Source organism: Megalopta genalis, chromosome 8 (genome assembly GCF_051020955.1).
Source record: "Megalopta genalis isolate 19385.01 chromosome 8, iyMegGena1_principal, whole genome shotgun sequence".
Lineage (NCBI taxonomy): Eukaryota > Metazoa > Arthropoda > Insecta > Hymenoptera > Halictidae > Megalopta > Megalopta genalis.
Genome location: NC_135020.1, coordinates 21,183,224 through 21,205,497, shown reverse-complemented (window position 1 = coordinate 21,205,497; position 22,274 = coordinate 21,183,224). Strand labels below are relative to the sequence as shown.

Sequence of the window (22,274 nt, the reverse complement as noted above, 5' to 3'; positions counted from 1 at the left end):
TTTTAGTAAATTGTAAGAATGTTCGGTTATTTTATTACTATATTATTTCTAACAGCGTTAACTTCTAATTAATGAAAAATAGATCTACAGGATGTCCCAAAAATGTCTCGCAATCCGGAAATGAGGTAACATGCAGTCGCTTCCGATATTAGGTGCCATTCCACATTTCTTTAAAATCAGTAACCTAAATTAATGTTAATTTAATTTTAGTAAATTGTAAGAATGTTCGGTTATTTTATTACTATATTATTTCTAACAGCGTTAACTTCTAATTAATGAGAAATAGATCTACAGGGTGACCCAAAAGTGTCTCGCAATCCGGAAATGAGGGGATTCTGAGGTCATTTGGAGTAATTTTTTCCTTAGCGAAAATGCAATCCGCGGCTTTGTTTACGAGTTATTGGCGAGAAACAGTGACCAATGAGAGGTGAGATCAGCTGGCGCGAGACAGCCGAACCTGCGAGCGGAACTGGGAGCTCGTCAGCTGAGCCGCCTCGCGTCAGTCGAGCTCGTCTCTTATTGGTCAGTGTTTTTCGTTAATAACACGTTAACAAAGCCGCGGATCGCATTTTCGCTAAGGAAAAAGTTACTTCGAATGACCTCAGGAACCCCCTATTTCCGGATTGCGAGACATTTGTGGGGCACCCTATAGATCTATTTTTCATTAATTAGATGCTAACGCTTTTAGGAACAATGTAGTAATAAAATAACCGACATTGTTACGATTTACTGAAATTAAATTAACATTAATTTAGGTTACTGATTTTAAAGAAACGCGGGATGACACCTAATATTGGCCGCGACAGACATGTTTAACCCTTGGACGACGGACTGGATTGACAACTATACTATACTGATTACACAGTAAGACGAGCATTCACTCGACTCTATATTTATAACTTTGTTACAGGAAGTCATCTGCAAATCTAGTTGCAAGATACACGATCTGGGATTAACTCCAGTTTTATGGACAGAAACGCTGAAACTATTTCTTGGTTTAATACGTCTCTTTTTTGAATAACAAGTGCCATTATACCCGTTATCTAACCTAAGTAGATGTAAAGACACAGATGCACATCTCATTGCAATTAATTGCTACTTTTCTAACGTTATGACATCGCATCGATTTTTAATGCGCTATTACGCACCTGGGGCTTTAATTAGTGTGTACACACGAACGCAGAAACCTGTGAAATACACAAGGTATACTGTTCGAAACTTGGAACGAAGTAAAGAGCAAATAAATGAAGCAAATGCACAAGCACGTTTGTATAATACATTCGCGTGCACCGTCGGCTATTGTATTGTATGTATATGCGAAACATAATTCGCCGTTTGCAATTGTGCAGAACTCAGTGAATTTTTAATTATGTTTATTAAGCAAATTCTATTTACGAAAATCTGCTTTACATTTTAAAGTTTTTGTATACGCCGAGTATATATTGAATTAAGTTACAAATATTGGTAAATTATTGAAAGGACTGACAATGACGATGAGAAGGACACAAAGTGGAATAACAACCGTGCATTAGTTTCCATAATATCTAGCTAGTGTAAATTTAATTGTTGTTAATTTTTTAATTTTGCGCACCAACAAACGAAAGTGTAAACGGAAATAATATTCAGTTTGATTTTACATGTCATAATCAAAATAAATACAGTAAATTCTCTCCAATTGCCCATCAACATGTATACAGAAATGGAGCTCGTTTTTATAGTCGCCAATTGTGTCAACAACTATAAAAACGAGCCGTGAGGCTCGAATAATCGTATCCACTCTTACATGGCAAGATTTCCATTCGCATGCTGTTCATTTTTATTTACAAGCTGATGGACAATTGCAAAGAATTTACTGTACCAACTTCACAAATACGGAATTTGTCTGCAACTATTTTATTAATCTTTATCGAACTCGCTTTTTCATTGTGTTTTACACGCACCATGTATTACACGTTTGACGACATTGTGTGTTTATTATAGTAATATTATAATTATGTTTATGTTATTACAATAGATGTTATAATTTATGTTATATTTATAATTTGTTATAATTTATAATTATATTATAAGTTATGTAGTAATTATCATTGTAGAAATTCATGTAGAAATTTCTTAGCACTAGATTTACGGATCACAAAAAAACAGCTGTTTTATATTAGTTTACAAAAGTAACAATGAGTAATTTATTCTGATTTTTAACAAGTGTTATTGTGACATTTGCCGTAAAAAACATATAAATTGCATAAATAACTCATAAATTAAAATGAATAATCGTAAATTTAAAAAATTAGTGACCCGTCATTTTGACGGGTTCCATAAATCGATCATAAATTTAATTTTCAAAGAATACCATCGAAGCTATTTCTATACTTTCGAAAGATAATAATAGCCACTCGATGATGAAATATAATTGTACTCATAACAATAATCAAATAATCTTACCGCTTGTATGGGTATGGAATCTCCTAAGTGAATAACGCAGTTAATCCACGATTAATTTATTAATAGATTGCTGATTTTATGTATACATGGTCGACAATGATTGTCCGAAATTCATTGCCTACAATCGATAGTTCAACAAAGGTTGATTAGCTCATCATTCTCTGTAGAATGTAATTGTACAGGTATCAAAGCAAATGATTAAGCGATAACGGAAGTTTCGCATTCATACATATGGACTAATTTAATATTACAAATATGTCCAAGTTCTTATTTAAACGGATCTTTTTACACTCAAGAACAATCATTTCATTTACATGTACACAATGCGTGCTGCCGCAATCAGATTTTTCAGTATTTGCACGTCTATGGTACTTTATATTCAAGGAAATACTTTATATTCATAGAAAGTAAAATGTAATAGTACTGGTTTACTAAAACAATGTAGAAAAGTTCGTCAAAGCAGAATATAGCAACGAATAAGTATTTATTTATTTAAACCCTACGTTTGTATAAAAAAAATCCAATTGTACGTCTAAAGAAGAATTATATTGAAATCTAAGAAAATACAGTTTAAGTAAGATCCTTTTTCAAAAATAATTTCTAATTTCAGAAAATTCAAGCCATGCACAAGACTTTATCTCTCACGAAAACATTTATTCAATTCTGATATCATCTCTGTAAACATTTATACGAAATATACCGCTAAATAATGAGAATACGAGGAAACACGTATATATTATAAACGAGAGAAATACCTTCGCAATTAACAGGTACACATAAATCTTCCACAACTGCCTATAATAAGTGCAATTAAGTAGTACAGTACAGACGGAAAATCTGTCTACGATACTGAATCATGGCCGAATACGTTGCGCAAAATTTTGCGAACCTGATGTGTTAGTGTGCTTTCCTACGATAAATTCCTCAAAATGACCTATTTCCGCGCGATTCGATGGGCGGGCACTTTCAATCAGCAAAAATTATTGCGCGACGAGAGACATAACAATAAGTCAAATTCATGTACAAGAGGGATTTGGCAAGAGTTAGTGGATCGTCCCGATGTAAGCTGTTCGTTGACGTTGTTAAATGAGTATCAGCTCTTCGGGTGATAATTTCTGGGTGTCGCGACGTCGCGAGTTCGGAAAACGGACCACCACCGCCGATTTCGTCGACAAGCGTGTTAAACGCTTCGCGCACCGTCTTCTGTTCACGATCCTGTTCGAGCGGTGATCAAAGAACGTATCGCCAGCGATGATACGAAGCGAATAAGCGCGATGCTCGCCATCGTAAGGCTCGTTTGTAAAATATGCATGCTCCACATTCTGTGCAGCGACACTGTAAATAGCTTGGTTGTTGCGGTTCCGAGCGGGACGAACGATCCGCGTGCCGCTCAGATTCAAATCGCTTGACCTTGCTCTCCAACGCGTTCCGACGACCAACTTGTTCATTCCATCGGATCCCACAGAAATATCTCGACTTCCCAACGGAATCATAACTTACCGGAGCGATACAGTAAAACGAGCCGAAAGGCTCGCGCTTCTAGCGAAAGGCACGTGTGCACTAATTTGTCTCTAATTCGCGCTTAAATTGCGCACAAATATGGACAATTTGGGAAGAGGACATACGATTATTCGAGCCTTGCACCTCGTTTTTATGATTGTTGACAATCGGCAGCTGTAAAAATGAGACTCTAATAATCGTATCTCCTCTTCCCAAATTGTCAATTTTTGTGCGCAATCTGGGCGCGAATTAGGGAGAAAATACTGTACTATGTTTAATTCCATTACATTTACGAAATATACTTGTAATTTAGAAGTCTACTTTTTACATTTAAATTGTCCATGTATTTCGCGGACAATCAAAATGTATAAATCATTTTAAATCATTAGTATTTTAGATTTTCTGAATAAATTCGTAGTTTCGAGCCATTTTAGTTTTATTGTACAAGGTGTCCCAGACTTACGGTATTTCTGGGAAATGAAAGATTGCTGAGGTCATTTGAAGTAACTTTTTTCTTAACGAGTTTTTCCCTTGTTGTTTTCGAGTTATTAACGAAAAACAGTGAACAATAAGAGGCGAGATCAGCTGGCGCTAGGCGGCCGAGCCAATGAGCAGAACTGGGCTTCGTCCGCTCCAACTCTTGAGCGAAAATGTTCTCCGCTTTGTTAACGAGTCGTTAACGAAAAGCAGTGGCCAATTAGTGGACGAGTACGGCCCACGAATTTTTTTCTACGCGGCGACAAAACGCCAATCATATTCGCCATCCGATCGGTTCGTGTTTTTTTTTTTTATTAACCACTCGTTAACAAAGTCGCGGCGAACATTTTCGCCAAGGAAAAAATCACCACTAATCTAAAAATCACTTGAAGAATATTCTTCGGACACCCTTTATGTATTATAAAAAGATCTAACGATTTGCTGGATTTACAATTCTGTGAATGATTGCATATAACGTTCTGGTCACAATTTAGTTGCTATAACATGATCTAGCATACTATAGTACGGTATAGTACGGTATAGTATGATATAGTATAGTGTGGTATGATTCCACAGTCTCTGTAGATCATTTTAGTAGACACAGACTGCACGCATTGCATAAGAAGGCGATATAATGTTGAAAGTGTATTAGGTATTTTAATTTGTGCCAATATTATTTTTAGCCAATGTCTTAAAAAAGAGCAACAATTACTTGCAATAATTTATTCAAAAATAATCAAAAAAATTTTAATGACAAAAACAATTTTTCTGGGATTCAAAGATTTAGGAGAAATAATATTAACGTTTATCAACTACGTATTTCCAACAATTCTCTTACTATTTACCATAAGCATGATTATAACTAATACTTTAACGAGAAACATAAAGCGCTGTAAATAATTACAGGTTCGAACACATTTTCACTACAACTGTGCTTGGAATTATGAAGAAAATATAAATTAACAAAATTCTCTACCTCGTTTGTTGAACAGTTGAATACGTTTGCCGATAGTGTGTCAGAAACACAATTAACAGATTTAATGATCCGTACGAAAGTTTCGTTCGAGCAAACAAAATTCAATATTTTGGCTTGGAAATATTTTTCACTGCCGACCGTTCCCGGTCGTACATTTTCCTCTCTCTGCTATATTAATTAACAATATATCAATATATAATAATCATTTACGTATTCATCTAACTTGTCTACATATTTTCCATTATGTGAGAAGCTCGTCTCAAAATAAAGATTAATTAATAATTATTACACCGTGGATATTTAGGCGAGCTCATATTTTTTTTTCATCGATGATTTTATGAAAATCCTGACAGAGAGAACATCTGAAAGTTTTATAAAACATAGCTGTATCATTTCTCGTAAATCATAGACAATGCTTGGCAGAGAACATGGTAATAATTCAAATTATTACTTTTAGCTTGTTCTCTCGACTCGATTATTTTAGGAGTTTCAAAATCACTTTTCCACGCATTGCACGTAAACTTAACTTCGTTTCTATCATTCTCGTAAGAACAATGGTAACAAGTTTCGCAAGAGCAGCATTAAACCCATTCTGCGCGATTGTATTCATCTACATTCTGCATCATCGTTGTAGCTTCTCCCAGAAGATCTGCAAAGCCAATCTGCTTTCTGTTTCCCACTTCAATGAGAATCCAGACTACAGTACAAAAAAAAGGGGAAAGGCGAGTTTCCTCATATTTTTTAAGTGAAAATAACATTGACGTCATTTCCTATGAAAATTTTATTCCGATCTAGCAACACCGAGTCATAGACGAATGGAAATGAATGTAAATGCCGATGTTATCATTAATTCTCGGATCTTTGAGCATTTATAGTGTGCGAAAATCTTGAAATCACTGCAGAATACAAAATTTCATGGAATTTTGCTAGCTGACTACATACGTTGTTTTTTATTAGTACTTGAATAATAAATAAAATAAAATAATAAATAGAATAATAAATAAATAAACTTACTTATTCGTGCGTACTAAAATGAAACTTGCAAAAAATCTTAATAAACAGTCTTAGTTTAAAGAGACAGCGCATATTTATGCAAAATAAAAATATAATCGATGTCAATTAGAAGCAATAATTAGAAGGCAAATTGTTGAACAACTTAAATCAAGGGCTATGCTGTTACAATTGATGTATATAACAATTTCCCGTAAATTGGTAATTGAACCATAAAATTGGAATCTTCGAATTCTGTACTTTCTTGAACATTTTCTTTTACATTTCGCAATTAATAACTTCGATTTGAATAGAAAACACGATTTTGTTACTGATATATTTTTGTAAATCTAAAAAGGTTCAAATTTTTCGAACAGTGTTGTTGATATTTTTCTTCGATACAAAACGTGCTCAAGTCTGGAGCTTAGTAAGCACTTGCGAAGAGTTCGCGCCACGTGACTCACCATTATCGAAAAAACGAAGAAACTGTATAGAAATTTTTAAAAATACAATACACCTAGGACAATTCACCTGCTCGTACGAAAGCGTTCAGACAATCTAGCGGCCATGCTGCGAAAGTTTGCGCGACTTCACAACTTCGTTGAAAAACTCCAAGAAGCTGGAATTAAATATGTAAACGTTCGTGGGAATTGCAACATGTTCATCGATATGTCGCACTAGCCACGCTTTGCGGGCCGAGGACAAGCGGTGCTCGGCTTGGCACTCGACAATTCAAGAAATATAGGTTAATTTCAACATCTACTCCATGGTTTTGTTCGCATAGCATTTCCCTGACTGCTGTCTCCTCGCACAAACAATATCACGTTCGCACGCATGAAACGTCCGATTTCATAAAGCTAGAAGTTATCTTGTTAACACCTTGCACTATAGCGAATCAGACTCGCGATGGAGATTTCGTACGTAATCCACTGAGTCCGATCGTTATGTGTTTCTTCTAATTCGAAGCTAAATTTAATTCTTCTGTTGTAAAGCTCTAGGTCTGAGAGTAAATGCAGACGCACGAGAAATATAAATTGTCCTCCTATCCAGTGATTTTTTGATAGTATTGTAATTATTTGAAAGAATCCAAAACAGTTGTTCCAATACGGAAACATTGAAGTAATTTAGTAGAGAATTAAAATCAAATGGATTGTGATATAATAATTACATTTTTTTACGTTTCTATATGCACATGCTTGTATCATTGCTCTTCGAACTGCCATTCCCGATCTCGTGACTCTATTTATAAGACAACGTCTATATCTTTTTTTTTCTAAATTCTTGTGGTTTTGAATTAAAAATCTTGCGACTTAATACAAACTTTGAATTCTTCGTTATCGAATGTTGTTAATGGATCCGATCAGAAAGTTTATCCAAAATGTATAAAATTCCATTTTGAAATCTAAAGGATCGCCTTCGTCATTTTCTTGCATTCAAATAATTTTAACAATGTCTTTAACCGTGTTGACCTCTTCAAATTCAAATTCTGCTAACGATACTTGGACCTTTTTTAAACAAAAAACTAAAATGAAGAATAAATAAAAGTAATAAATAAAATTAAAAATAAATGAAGGTAATAAATAAAATTGAGAATAAATAAAATTAAGAATAAATAAAAGTAATAAATAAAATTAAGAACAAATAAAGGTAATAAATAAAAGTGATCGATAAAATTACAAATGAATAAAAGCAACAAATCAAATTCTGGATAGATAAAAGTATAAATAAAATTAATGAGCATAGAGGGAGAAGTTTCTATGAAAACCACAGCTAAACAAATTATGAACATTCACATGCGTGAAATTGCAATGAGAAAATACGCGACCTACACGTTTATTATACTTTCGTTGCAAAAGAATTATAAGGAGTGAATTTTTAATTTAGATCACAGAAAACCTATTTGGATTTCCCTCGTCGCCATAAACGTTGCAAGCGTTTCGACTATAATAATAGTTCCGAGAACACGTTTCTTATGCTAGGTGTCACGAATTCTGATATTTTGTGGGACCATCGCAGATAACCCAGACTTTAATGGAATGGACAAATGACGGTACCAAAACGGACGACATTTCGGAAAGATCGCGATGAGATTACGGCTTGCGATTAGGAAGAAGAGACACGATTGGCCGGACGACGGCCGTTAAACGCTTAATCGGTGGAGTAGAGCTGTAAACCAGCGGGAAAATCGGCGAAATCGACGAAATCGGTGCGCGGGAAACCCTTCGGAACTATTTCCGGTGTCGTCGATATCAGAAACTAATTGTAAGTAGGATGAGGCGATACAGGCCAATGCGAAACGCTCACTACCACACGCCACCGGTCCACGAGTCGCCGAACCGAACTCAACGGACCAGCGGGTGATTAATTACTGCGCCGCCTGTAATTACGAACGACGGGCTTTCATTGGATAATAACGTTCTCTGAAATCCCATAATAACCTGTTCGTTAATACACGCGATATCTTAGGGCGCAACGCGATCTCGGATCTTATTCCTCGTACAATAAGGAACGTTCGATCCTATCTATCAATTTGGTTCCTCGGACAAATTTTGTCCAGCTTGATTCAGCGAACTCGTCTTTTTGCTCCTCGATATTCTGATCCTTTAACATTTAATCCTTCACGCTCGAGTGTTGACTCTGAGGCATCGCTCAAATTTAATGTACCACGTTCCGAACTATTTTGTACAGTATTAAATTTGTTCGTTGTTATTTTGTTTGTTAACACGTTCCGTGCCGAGCTTTTTTTACTCGAATCTTCACACTTTGATATTTTACTAAAACTTGATGTATTACGTGCAATTATTAATTCTCGTACACATAACAACGTAACAAAAACTTATCAACGCCCATTCTTGCGGTGGAAATTGATTCTTCGGTTCTAAATTTCTTGTAAACAATTTGTTCAGTTCACTAAGTAAACATGCAAGCGTGTACCATCGATGGTACACGTGGCACGGAACGTGTTAAATTTGTTAAAAATTTATTAAAAGTGCAATTGGACGGCTCCGAAGCTAAACAGCGCGAGTCCGTTAATCTTAATATTGAGACGAGTAAGGTTTTTGCAAATTAACTGTAAAAGAATAACAACGCCACTAATAATGCAAAACACAATTTTTATTGTAAGATGACATACAAATGAACTTAACCAGAATAGAAACAAAAAAAATGTTAATGTGTTTTTCTTTTTTTTTTTTTAGAAGTAAGAATTCCATCTGAAGAAATTTTATTTAATCATTCTGTGATCGATATAAATGCTGATATTATTTATTTATGAAAAAATCGGTTATTATTGATTCATCGACCGGAAGATTCTCCGATAAAGATGTGTTTGCACTGCGTAATTCATTTTCAAAGAAATGTGGACTTGCACTGATGCGCTTCTGAATCGTCCAATTATTGTAGATGCGAATAGATTCGATTTGATATGCATAAAATGCAGTAAACCATATAAAATAGAAACACTGTAGGACAGGAAAACAATTTTGGATCTACAGTTAAAATGTCTTATAGAGCGCGAATGGTTAAATAATTAAATTATTATAAAATAAATAATTTATTAATAATAAATTATTATTGTAAAATAATTAAATAATTATTTAAATAAATAATGGTTATCAGCAGCTGTTAAATAACGATTATAACGTCACAATTTCAACTTTAAGACTGTGTTTACCGACAATTTTCTAATAGTACGTTTAAAAACGAAAATCAACACTCTTAAGAATTTCTTACAAAATTGTTAAAAACTACAATAATCGTTCATAATCTGTCAAATTATTTAGATTACTATGACATACGAAAAAATTCCATAATTTATAACTGCAAAAGTTCTTTTGCAATTATTGTTTAAAAGAAAATTAACCAGCCTCTCATAAACACAGTTCAGTCACGGAATGAAAATTCATCCATTTTCTGTTTCTAGACACTTCAGATTCGATTTCTTCCTATTCGTGTTATAATATGTATTTCTTTAAAGGCGTCGGAAACCAGTACATTGTTGCTACACTCGTACAGCAGAAAAGCGCTGCCAATTAAACTACGCTTTAACTGCAGCGCGCATACTCTAATGTTATCAAATAAACGGAAGAAGGTTTGCCAGGTTAATTACTTAGCGTTTTTAGTTGGGACAAGATCGTCTCTGCGAGGAATAATTCTGGCACTGAGAACTCACCTGCAACAGAAAAGAAAAAGAAACATTAATATACTTATGTACAGATATATTACATACATTTTTGTAATAATTTCATGTACAATAGATAGACTTTTTCGATTAGCACAAACATAATCAGCAAATAAAACTGTAAACAAATATTTTAGATATGCGCTCTCAATTCGAAAAATTAGACGAAATTAAACGTCAATCTCCTCAATCGCGCTCAGATTGCGCACAAAAATGGACAATTTGGGAAGAGGAGATACGATTATTCGAAAGCCTTGAGGCTCGTTTTTATACAACAACAATTATAAAAATAAGTTACAAGGCTCGATTAATCGTATCACCTCTTCCAAAATTGTCCATTTTTGTTATCAAGCTGAGCATCAATTAGGAACTGTTTATTGTACTGCATTGTGAATTTTGTGCATTTATGACAAAAAGTGATGGGTGAAACTGAAAGAGAGGAACGACAAAAAGACACTAAGAATGTTTGTGTACTAATTTCGACTTATTAAAGCGATCAAAGAAGGAAAGAAAATTATACTTATATATTATATAATCATTACGATTCCGTTCATTTTAATTTAATTGCGCCGGATCCATCGTTGTACCGCTAATACTGCAATGGAACTCAGAGAAGTATTGAAAAGACTGTTCGTTTACTTTTTCATATTCCAACTCGATCGTAAAACAAAAGGAACTTTCGACTCGACCTGATAACAATTAAAAAGTCGATAGCAATGAAAAGCAAAAGGTAATTACTACGCATTTATGAATATTTTACTTATTACAGCTTATAAATGTAGTAAATTAATTTATATACGTAGACTCTGTTTGAAATGTTAAATTAAAGTAATTTAACATTAACTTTATTTATCATTTCTTATTCGCAAATAAAATGTCATTTTTTATTCCAATTTAGGTTGTTTCAAATAATAAATAATTTTGTTTTTTCGATTATCGTGTAATAAATAATGCAATTAATTAATTAATAATCATTAATTCAATAATGACTCAATTTTCATTTATTATTATTGAAGAACTTGCGTCTTTCCTCGTAAACTCAATGATATCGATTAGAGCGATTGAAGACTAAATAGTTGAAGGATAAATATTAAATAATAAACGATTAAGTGATAATTAATAAGTAATAATTGATACTGTATAGTATTATAAATTTTATTATTTTAAATAATTTATTTGGGTCTTCTTCCAAGGAACAAATAATTTTTTATTTAAATAATCATGCAAATGATCATTTACTTAAACGATACCCAAGTCTGTCTCGAACCATTTATCATGAGTTAAATTATGTATTTATACCGCGACCTTTACAAGTCGAAGTTCAACAGTACGTATTAACCGATCCAAGGGGATTTATCTTCCTCTCCACCTTCACAAATCGAAAAATTAACCGTCATACGAAGCCGCTGTACTAAGTAGAATTCGTATTTCAACATGCTAACGACCTTATACAATGCAAAGTGAGAAGTGTGAGAAATTTGCCCGGTGTTTAACCACTTAAAACGTTAAAAAGTCTAAAAGACCAAAGTATAATGTTGCTTCAACATTGTTGATTGATTTACGTACTCGTACAGCGAGAGGCGCGGGGACAATATTTCATTCGCGCAACATATTGCGAAAATATAATACCGAGTATGCAGAAACGTGTTTGAACAATTGTTATGCCAAGACCGAAAACAGAAATATTCATTGACGATAAAAATGCGTGGTTCAAAATAAATTTTCAATAAATCAAAGCTAAATCTTGTACAGACAATTAGTGATTGCAATACTATTATTTTATTCTTCTTAGTAAAATATTCTCACTAAAATATTTAGACATCTATTAGAACGAAATAACGGTTTGAAAATTGGATCAAATTAGTGGAAAAATAAATAACAAAGAACGTGTAGATCTCATTAAAAAGCAAAATAAGTGCGCATGCCACAAAAATTTCTGGCAGTAACTTCATGTTTCGGCATAACAATGCATCCATTCATACAATGAAAGTAGTAGAAACATTATTTGAAAACGAAACATTCCGATCATTGATTGGCTAGCGAAATCACCGGATCTCAACGTAAAAAATTTGTGGAAAACAATGTACGTGTAATAAATATCATCATGGCCGTTATACGGAGTGTCCAAAAATTATGGTATTTCCGGGAAATGAGAGATTCCTGAGGTCATTCGAAATGACTTTTTCCTTTACAAAAATTTCCTCCGAGGCATCGTTCACGAGTTATTAACAAAAAAAGACACTGACCAATGAGAGGCGAGCTCAGCTTAAGTGTTCGCTAAAAATTGTAACATGTTGTTGTATCATATCTATACTATAACACATTTGAGATGCTCCATATGTACAGGTCTCTCCTAGCTGACACAGCGTACGTGCAATCGAGGTATAAAGAATTACAGGGTGTCCCAAAATTATTCTACAAGCGAGAAATGAAGGCTTCCTGAGGTCATTTGAAGTAATTTTTTCCTTAGCGAAAATGCAATCCGCGGCTTCGTTTACGAGCTATTAACGAAAAACAGTGACCAATCAGAGACGACATTAGCTGACGCGAAGCGGCCGAGCCAATGAGCGAAACTGGCCTTTGTCCGCTCGTTGGCTCCGCCGCTTCGCGCCAGCCGAGCTCGCCTCTCATTGGTCACTGTTTTTCGTTAATAATCCGTTAACGATGCCTCGGAGAAAATTTTCATAAAGGAGAAAGTTACTTCAAACGAACTCAAAAACCTCTCATTTCCCGGAAGTACCATAATTTTGGGTCACCTTGTATATTGAATATGTATATTAAAATAATTAAATTGATAGGGTGTCATATCTTTTTGTCCTCGGCTGCATACTCGAACGTATCCTTGATTCGAGGTTTCGTCGGCACTGGAACACACGAAAACCATCGAACGCGCCGGCAATGCTAATGAACGTGAGCATCGATCGAATTTCGACATGCGCATAAGCACAGATCTGCCATTAGCAGTCGCGGAAATGCCGCGGATCCTTTCTCCCCACCCGAGTCGCCGTTCCATTGATCAGCTGGACACGTTTGACGGTTTTATAGCGCGAACATACCGATGGATCGTAAAACACTGCGTAATTAGTAGATCCGCTCTGTAAGTGAACTGCACGCTTTACGTTACAGATCACGTCGTCGAAGGATTAGATTGTGCGCCGCTCGGCTGCAGTATTTAATGCAGATACAGGCGAAGTCTATGAAAAGAATAAAGAATTGCTCCTGCAGCCTCGCAGCCGCCTCTGTTTGCACAATTTCATTTTCTCGAATCAGATATTGGGTCACGGGTGAGAGGAAATAAGGTGAAACCGGGTAGGCGGGTCAAACCGAGTACCTTTGCTTCTTCGAGCGTTGTTTCGCGAGGTCAACTTGCATTGTTACTACCACGTTCAACCGAAACAATTTCGTTACGGTTTCATTCGTCGAGTCCATTCCCGTACAAAATATTTAACGATTAACGTCTTAGCTGTTGCGCGCCACTATAGTGACTTAATCATCAGAAGCCACAGCCTCTAGTTTTTGAAACGACAGTGTCAAGTATTGACGCTTTGTACTCGAAGCCATTTGCACTCTGAATCGAAAATAGTTTTCCTGAGTTACAGTATCTCTGTTTTATATGATTTTATGCATTTTATGCATTTGAAATTGGGTCTTTTTTACAGTTATATTACTTATACTTTTAATAGTTCTTTAAATATAAATAAGGTTGACGTAGACATTTTTTTGAGACGTGATATAACAATTGTTTACCAGCATTATTGTGAATTTGTATTAATGTACACTGACATGCTGGCCGTCACCTTTTTCGCCGACTGCCCCGAGTTTCTATAAAAACGAGCCGCGAGGCTCGAAGAATCGTGTCTTAGTGTCCACCAATTACCGTTTTCAATTCCAAGCGCCGGACCTTCTGGGAATAATGTATTGTATTATTTACCAGTATTTATAATAAACAAGATCTGTGTTATAATAGATATACTCGTTCGTTAGACATATAACAAGCAATCGTGCAAGAAACCATGAAATTTTCTAGTAAAAGAATCGGTGACTTTGTTGTGGAAACAAATATTTGAGTTATATCAACAGTCTGATAGAAAGTTATTTTTGTATTTGTCATTTTAATATTAGTCTCACAATAAACTCATGCTTTAATCATTCGGGATGTATTTAACTCTTTCTTCCGTCTTCATTTTCTACTGCCAGTGTTCGCAGGAAAACCAGCTACGCAAGGAGTAAAGGCACGCGACGCATGCGCGGGAGTCCCGCACAGCGACGCGACGCGTCTACCGCGTGAACGTTATAATTCTGAAATACAATTGCGACGCAACGTAAAGTTTCCGTCTGATCGTAGTTCAGAAGACGGTAGACGCGCCACGCCGCTGTGCGGTGGCGCGTGTGAGTGGCGCCACGCCACTCCCTGCGCATGCGTCACCACTCTACTCCTTGCGTAGCTAATTTTCCTTGAGAGAACACTGCCTACGGCTCCAATTACTAGGGATACCCGTAAGTAACGTAATTCTTTTTCAAATTGAATAAATTTCGCATCTCATCCGCGACTATGACTTATTAGCGCATAACCCATTATCGAATCAGATTTATCGACTATGGCGTATTTATTGTGAGACTAATCTGTAATAAATGTTAAATGAAATAACATTTTGTTCGTGTCAAAAAACGACATAGCTTGTGAAAAATGTTAAAATGATTAAAACGGTAAATATGAAAATAACTTTCTATCAGACTGTTGATAACTCGAATATCTTTTTTCACATCAAAGTCTCCGATTTTTTAACTAGAAAATTTCAAGGTTTCTTGCACGATTGCTTTTTGTATGTCTTCGAACGATTATTCGTTATAAATATTGATAGATAATAATAGTAAATTCTCCCTAGAAGGCTCGGAGCTTGGAATTGAAAACGATAATCGGCGGACACTCAGACATGATTCTTATAGTTGCGACACCTCGTGTGTGTGTATGTGTGTGTGAGAGAGAGAGAACGAAACTCAAGCAGTAGGCAAAAAAAGGCAATGGCCAGCATGCCATTAATACAAATTCAGAATAATACTAAAATAAAAATGATGCCTCAAGTGTTTTATTTCTAATTTTTTGCAAATGATATTTTTTTTAATATATTGGTCATATTCTTCCAATTAAAATGAGACCAAACACGGCATGCTTTAGACCATATTTATTCATTATACGTAGCAAGTAACTTATTTGATTTCATTACACAAATTGTAATTATGACAAAAAATGCATTAGAAAAATATTGAAGGCAACGTCTAAGCAGGTATGTATGTCGTTTAGAAGCTATTCGGGCCTACGTTCGATGGAAATTCGGAGGCCACGTGCCCCGATTCGAAGGCAATTCGGAGGCCACGTGCCCCGATTCGAAGGCACTTCGGAGGCCATATGCCACAATTCGACGAAGAACTTGACCATGAACGGTCGTTGCGATTGATCACATGCCTTGTAGCTCCGCGATTTTTCTTACCTGACTCACGCCCAAACAAACCATTTTGTGTTGTCTTCCAAGAATTCGAGTCAAAGGAGCTGCGCACGTGCCCGCATTACACGCTTGACTGACTCCGCCGACCCTCAGCATCGACGTAGCAAAAAATCATGTAGGCGTAGGACTTGCACAGGGAAATTCACAGCAACCCGAAATTTCGCATTCTTGGGAGAATTTACTGTAGTATAATTATTATGCGAACTAATTTATTATACTACGTTATTAAAACACTACCTAAACGTAGTACAAATTTTATTTCAAATATAATATAGATGCGATACAATTTAAATAAAATACTGTATATCCAAATAATGCGAATGCTATTTAAGAGCAGTTATCAAAGAGTTATTTTGCATCCGTTCGACCAGAGAATTTCGGACAACCTTTGAAAACGTCTGATTCGATTTTGCAATTTTATTTATTCTGTAGATTTTCAACAATAACTATACGCTTATTTACAGAAGTATCCGATACGATAATACACGGTTCTCTGACCAGATAATAATTAATCTCCGTTATATATCGGAACCTTCATTGTGAAATGATAATATCCCTTAATGTCATCAATCACTGAAGCTTCATTGAAACTTGTTTAAATGGAAGATTAATGCGAGCTATATTACGATGCAGCAATATTTGCAACGTTACACCTTCCAACCTGTCATTTCATTTATATTGTAACTGCCTGCGCGTATTAATTCATAGCTTGATTGAACCTAATTTATTTCGCAAACACTTTCTACCAATGTTTTACTATATCAAGTTAGCATCACTAGAGTGTGAATTTTATGTTTGATGGTATTTGCTATCGTACGAAATAAAAGGAGAAACATTACCTCCTGTTATAGTAATAAAACATGTTATCTGCGAACGTGCGTGATAGTGTAACAAAATCATATTAGTATCATGGCCATAAAACTTGTAAAGAAGGAAAAGATAACCATTCTAACCTAGCCTCAATTTCTGAAAGTTAGCAACGTCATAAACATTCATAGTCTACGTTTAAATCTGCATTTTACAAATTAATTTAATGTAGATATAATAGGTCTGCCTTTTTAGATATTAATTACATATTAAGTTAAATAAATAAACTAAATGAATAATCGAAAACTTGGTAATGATAACAAATAAATTAGAAATTCAGTGAAGCAGATAATCATCGGATTTTTTAGATATATTTGAAATTAAATAAAATCTAGTGTCATCTTTGTGTACATACGATTATCAGTTGTTACGTTCCGAATAAAATAATTTAATTAATTAATTATTTACTACTTTTTATTATTTTATTTATTATTATTTAGTATTTAGTATTAATTAATTATTAATTAATTATTTATTTATTTAATTCCGAAATAAATAACTTAATTCTTTTTCTTTTCATTGTACAGTGCGATCTAATATGAAGGAAATCGGAAAAACGATGATCGGTTTTGAATTAATTGTTTGACGATAACACCAACCGATGAGTAAACTATGTAAATGGAAACATTAATTCCCGAAAAAGTCGAAAATCTATTTGTACACGAATACTTTTTACACCGACTGTATGCTTAGTGTTTTGAACACCAAAAAGTGTCAGTATTGTTTTAAAATATTTAAAAACGGTCACTTCGATTTCTGCTACGATTTAAATATCTGAAATATTTTATTTAAATAATTTAAATTGAAAAAAACCCATTGAATTCGTCAGGGATCTAGCGTTGGCCGAAATACATTTGTTCAACAAATTGTCGGCGAAGATGAGAAATTGATTCTATTCAGCTATTCACATAGAGAAAAAAAACGATGATTAATACTAGGAAAGCTGTGTCTTCGGCTTTGTCAAAACGACATTATTTGTGGGTACCTAACCCTAACAGAAAGAAACTACCCTACAGAGCCGCGGTACGGGGCATGAAGGGCGTAACGATATCTGAGCGAGTCACACCAGGAGTCCCTGCAGTGGGACAATTAATCGGCCCAGTCGGTGCGAAGCTTTTCGTCACTAGATCTCATTGTCTGGTCACGGTTGTCCTCGTCGCAGCGCAGTGGCCGTGTGACCGGGGCTTTAATTGCTCAAAGGGAATCGCTGGGATAAATCTGATTTCCAGGGGAAAAAAGGGAGCCAGTGATCAGCCGTTTTCCAACCGACCATTCAGAAACGAATGCTGTTGTGCGCCGTGTAATCGTCATTTTTTTCTAACCTACTTAACCCGTCGAACACTCTAATTCCCCAGCATCGAATTAACGAAGCAGAAATGTGTTCACTGAATTAGACGAGAGCCTACGAAATATCAGCATTCGAATCGATTGCAGAATCTGCGATAGAAACTCTGGGATAGCGTTTGCTTGCCTAGGATTCGCCATTGGCTCTCTTTAATGTCACGTAATCCTCGCGAATGTTTTTCTATTCTTTTCTTTAGTACCTTATATTTAGTGTTTAATATGCAGGATGTCCCAAAAATGACTCACAATTAGGAAATGGGGAGTGGTTCTTGTGGTCATTTGAAGTAACTTTTTCCTTAGCAAAAATGCAATCCGCGGCTTCGTTTGCGAGTTACTAACGAAAAGCAATAACCAATGAGAAGCGAGATAAGCTCGCGCGAAACGGCCAAGCCAATAAGCGGAACCGGGCTTTGTGCGCTCGTTAGTTCAGTCCCCTCGCGCCAACCAAGCTCGTCCCTTATTGGTCAGTGTTTTTCGTTAATAACTCGTAAACGAAACCGCGGATTACATTTGCGCTAAGGAAAGAGTTACTTCAAATGACATCAGAAACCTCTCATTTCCCGATTGCAAGTGTCTTTTGGGACACCCGGTATATTATCGTAATTGTTGCAACCATATTTCGGATGTAAAATATTTGAGAAAGCAATTGAATATAAGGGTGAATTGAATTTAGTGCAATTTAAAATTATTGATTACTCGCGAAATGTATCACCACGGAAACTAAAGTTCTAGTTACAATCATTTTCTTAAAATTTGTGTACAAAAACGAAGCAGACCTGAGGAAATTTTATTGTCAATGAAAGTAAGTAATATTTCAAAATTATAAAATAAAATAATATGTTATTTAAAATTACATTTCAAATAATGTTATTTAAAAAGTGATCATAGACGTAGAAATAATTATGTTATAAAATAGCATGTTATTTGAAATAGCGTCTCAAATGTGTCCTGATCTGAAACGAACAAAGTTGCACGAACATCCGCAGTCTTATTAATTACTCGACAAAATATAATTTTGCACACGAAACTTTTGTGTTCCCGGTCATTAGACGATGCCAGATTGAAATAATTGAATCATAAATGAAATGCGTCTTAAAATTTGCGGATTATCGTTTACATATTTTACGCGACGTAATTGAATACATTTTTCGCGAAACCAGAAACAGAATCGGTGGAGAGATTAAAGGAATAGATATTAAAGAACCCCTTGGAAAAATGAAGATTTGTTGGCCAAGATATTTTCAGAACCTTTGGAAACGCTGCTTTTAATTAATGAAAATTATTTTATCGCGTGCACGGGCAGAAGGTGAAAGCTTGCTTTTTGAATGAGGTCACGGAGAGAAGAAACGACTGCCCGTTTTTTCGAGAGTGTGGTCAGCGCAAAAACGAACCGTAAGAAATACGAAAACTTGGAAATGTAAATGATCTAAGGGGTGTGTTACAAGGATTACGTTTGGCTAGAAAAATTGCAAGGAGCTCGGTTAAACATTAGTACGTAATAATTAGACTGCGGATCTTTATGCAGAATAAAAATAGTTAAATTCTTTAAATGGTTTCACCATTTTGCGTTCGATTTACCCAGTTCTGTTATAAATACATAAAATCCGCAGTCCAGGAATAATACCATAAACTCCTAAATTCTCTTCTACCACGATAATTGAAATACATATTTGAACAGATCACGTTGTATTTCAATTTCGTTGAGATTATTTGCTGTTTGAATTCTGTATGAAAATTATTAGCGATATTTCAGTAAGAAATAAAACTATCTCAGAGCAAAATTTGTTTGTAAAGATTAAAATAAACAAATTCAGTTTGTCAGCAGAATAGATGAAGCAAATCTGTTACGTCAGTATGAGAGTGTAGCTGTAACGAGAACATTAAGAAATGTTAGGAAACTGAAAACACATATTGATCTTGATTTTAGATTGCTCAGTATTCTTTACAACGCGTTCAGATTATAGGAATTGTGTTGGACAAATTGATTAAAATTATATATGAACGCAGCAAGTAGAGTAATAATACCAATTACTTGAAAAGAGTGTAATTTGACGAAACATGATCAGTTCCCGCAAAATTTACGTAATCATAAGAGCATTTCAATTTCGTCGTCAGAATCTCGACTTGCCAATTTTTGAATCAACGAATCTTGAAAATGTTTGTCTCGTTAAACAAGGCAGTAGTTGAATTAGTTACAAGTTTATTGTCTAATTGTAAGATGCTTGTTAAACAAGATTCGGTTTTTAAACACACGAAAGTTCTCTTGGAATTTTAATTGCTGCAGTACAGTAAATTCTTCCTAATTAACGCTCAGATTGTGCACAAAAGTGAACAATTTGGGAGAAGGAGATACGATTATTTGAGCCTCGCGGCTCGTTTTTATAGTTACCGATTGCCAACAACTATAAAAACGTTGTGCAAGGCTGGTCTAATTGCGTCTCCTCTTTCCAAATTGTCCATTCTTGTGCACAATCTGAGCGTCAATTAGGAAGAATTTACTGTATATGCACGGAAAGCTTCATAATTACGATACCACGAAGCGATAGGAACTTCCTTGTTTGCTTGGCATTTTCACCTCTACTTAAATTGTTCAAAAACATTCGATCAATTGCCAACGACAGCATGACCACAATAATAAAAGAACACGAAAGCGTTCGATTCTGTTGTAATTAAAATTCGTCTATGCTTCCAGAATAGCGTCCTGACCAGCGCCGAATTTTTCCAAAGATGCACATGCGCCATTAGCGTCATTAGTATACACCGCGTAGCCGACGCGTTGCGCCGTGTCCTTGCGTACAATGGAAATCATTCGTTGTATCAAGGAATGACACATTAATGCGCTTCCGTTACTAGTCCGCGTAATTGGCGCCTGTTGAATCCTACGGAACAATTGTAACCCGTGCTTGTTAACAGGAGACAGTAGCGTCTGTACGTTTCCTCGAAGTAGGTGTAAACATCTTCGCGAATAGTTAATTACATTTTTTCGTAAGATCAATATTGAACATTACTGTTGCAATAAACACTCTCGTGTTGTATGCAGTTCCTTATTTGAAAAATAAGTTTTCACTAAAATTTCAATTTAAATAGTAAAATTGCAATAAAATTGCAATAAACACTCTCGTGTTGTATGCAGTTCCTTATTTGAAAAATAAGTTTTCACTAAAATTACAATTTAAATAGTCAAGGGTTACCACTTCTTACGCACGACGAGTATACTCGTCATGACACAAAATACTGCCAATTCTCCATGACGAGTATACTCGTCAAACACAGCTAATTGGTTAAGAGATCTCCCTATTTTTAAGGGAGGTCAATACTTTTTACGCACGACGAGTATACTCGTCATGACACAAAATACTGCCAATTCTCCATGACGAGTATACTCGTCAAACACAGCTAACTGATTAAGAGAACTCCCTGTTTTGAAGGGAGGTCACTATTTTTTACGCACGACGAGTATACTCGTCATGACACAAAATACTGCCACTTTTCCACGACGAGTATACTCGTCAAACACAGTTAATTGGTTCAGAGATCTCCCTATTTTTAAGGGAGGTCACTATTTTTTACGTACGACGAGTATACTCGTCATGACACAAAATACTGTCACTTCTCCACGACGAGTATACTCGTCAAACACAGTTAATTGGTTCAGAGATCTCCCTATTTTTAAGGGAGGTCACTATTTTTTACGCACGACGAGTATACTCGTCATGACACAAAATACTGCCAATTCTCCATGACGAGTATACTCGTTAAACACAGCTAATTGGTTAAGAGATCTCCCTATTTTTAAGGGAGGTCACTACTTCTTACGCACGACGAGTATACTCGTCATGACACAAAATACTGCCAATTCTCCATGACGAGTATACTCGTCAAACACAGCTAAACCTACCGAGCTCTGAAATTGATTAACACGTGTTGCTTCATGTAAATGGCAATGCATATAAATGACATTTAATGAGACTTTGCTATTGTTATTATTGCAATG

At 35.3% G+C, this 22,274-nt stretch overlaps 1 protein-coding gene across 4 annotated transcripts in view; it reads right to left on the bottom strand.

Moving 5' to 3' along the window:
- LOC117225690 (protein couch potato) overlaps positions 1 to 22,274 on the bottom strand; it is a 319,388-nt gene that overhangs the window by 223,605 nt on the left and 73,509 nt on the right. The window lies entirely within an intron of this gene.